At 29.6% G+C, this 2080-nt stretch overlaps 1 protein-coding gene across 1 annotated transcript in view; it reads right to left on the bottom strand.

The window, feature by feature from the left end:
• LOC106463133 (speckle targeted PIP5K1A-regulated poly(A) polymerase-like) overlaps positions 1-1809 on the bottom strand; it is a 25355-nt gene extending 23546 nt beyond the window's left edge. Inside the window, exon 1 of the mRNA XM_022390562.1 lies at positions 1667-1809. The gene's annotated coding sequence lies outside the window, so the exon portion shown is untranslated. The remainder of the gene's footprint in view (positions 1-1666) is intronic.
• Positions 1810-2080: the final 271 nt, after the last annotated feature.

The following is a 2080-nucleotide window of genomic DNA, read 5'->3' as shown; positions in this document are numbered from 1 at the left end:
ATGTTTTTATGTTTATACTGTGACGTAAAAACGGCTGCTGCTATGATTTTGTATGGTTTATGAGCTCGTTGCTGTTCTAATTTAAGATCTTCTTTTTAATAAATTTTTGAAAATGTTAAAAAAAGAAAGAGAGAAAGGGGGCCCGTGCTGGCTCTCGACATACATTCCTGAAATTAAGTGCCAGATCTACTGAGAATTCCCTCTTGTTCTATAGTAATATTATGAACATGTAACTTTAATACTGGGTATTTAAAAAAAAGTTAATTATGCAACAATGTAAAGCTTTTTTTTTTATTTTAACTCTAGCTTTTGTTTTTTTAAATGCTACATTCTCAATCTCATGGGAATGTCATGTTTGAAATAATTTATTTGTAAAAATAAGATACTGCAATATATTTTCTGCATCATAAGAACAGTACCCAGTATTTCAAAATCTTTTATAAGACTTTTTTTTTTTAAACATACACAAATCCACAAAAATTTCCCATCATGCAATTCTGAGTATATTATTATTATTAACACATTGGCTGCCATGTGACCCACTGGAGGGTCACAGTACATGCCACATCACCATAGTTTTTATCAACACTATCAGGTCACCAGGTATCTTAGCTCTAGTGAAATTTTCTCCAGAACTTCAGGCAGGTTTCCAATTTACCCAGTCGATCCATTCCAACACTCTGATTATTAGAATAGTATATGAAGCTTAATAATTAAAAGCAGTTTCATCTCATGATCCTGGGAACAAATTTATTTTTTTTAATTCTTTTTGGTCCAGTACAGTGTATTTTTTTTTTTATATACATGACAATTCCTAAAACTCCAATCGCTCAACTGGGATGTTCAATGTAACTGCTTGTTCATAATTACCTCCAGGGTATTCAGGATTCATCTGATCAACCAAGAGATTATAAATATTATCCTCACGTTCAATACATCAATTGGTTTTGTTGCATTTTATTGCAAAATATTTATTCCTGTTGTTCTTGGTATCACAGTCAATTGGAAAACTTTCCAATGTGTTCCATGTATGTTTTACATTTGATGTCACTGGTACATCTTCATTATCATCATTGGAGCAACTGTTGTATCAGTGATGTCTGATGTAGTTTAGTCAGTGTCCTTGGACTATGAAGGTTTATAGTCATCAAGACTTATAACAGGAGAGAGTTCCTGATCACTTTCTGATGAATCTTCATTTACTTTTGATGATCTATAAAATTTTCTAGTTGTCATATAAGCCATTTTACACAGAAGTCAATTCAGAAAACAAAATAAACAACAATTTAGGTTGTAGTAATTTCCTTTTCGGTGTTCAATATGACTCAGAGTAGATCAAAGCACGACAAAGCGTAGTTTACTAGTTACTCTAACTTCTAAAACTAAAGTTCGTTTTTCATTCAGTTTCAACTTCAAATAAACAATTTCATTTGTTTGAAGTTGTCACTTCTTAAACAGATTATTTTATATTATTTTGATTCACACAGTGAACAAAATATGGATTTTTAGTTTTATCCAGTGATAACTAACATTAAAGTAACAATTATTTGCATTATCAATATCATATTAAATTAGTATTCAAATAGTATACTTTATTTTATACTTGCAAGTTTTACGATTTGATTTTCAAACCTAGTTTAGTAGTTACTTAATTTACTGTACTTACCTGCCCCAGATGGTATAAACAAATTACAAATTTGGCACAATTCTTGACTCATAATAAACTGACAGTAGTCACTAAAACATAAATATAAAATGTAAATATAACATAGAATGAAGTACACAAGCCTCAATAATCACATCATAATATTTTCATGATACTAGCGTTATAGGTATTTAATTAATTTGCCCTCTACAAAGAATTTTATTTAATAATATATCCACACCGGGATTTTATAGTCAAATATGGAAAAAAAAGTCCAGTGAGTTACATAAATAACAACAAGAGCAAGTAAAAATACAAAATTGAGATAATAATAACCGTTCAAATTCAGAAACAAACTAAATTCGTTTTACTATATGTTAACCATTAAGTAATAATAACTTCTGGTTGATCAAGGTATGCATTCAGAAAAATTAT

The sequence above is a fragment of the Limulus polyphemus genome, unplaced genomic scaffold (assembly GCF_000517525.1).
Source record: "Limulus polyphemus unplaced genomic scaffold, Limulus_polyphemus-2.1.2 Scaffold1332, whole genome shotgun sequence".
Classification (NCBI taxonomy): domain Eukaryota; kingdom Metazoa; phylum Arthropoda; class Merostomata; order Xiphosura; family Limulidae; genus Limulus; species Limulus polyphemus.
This window is presented reverse-complemented; position numbering and strand designations above follow the sequence as displayed.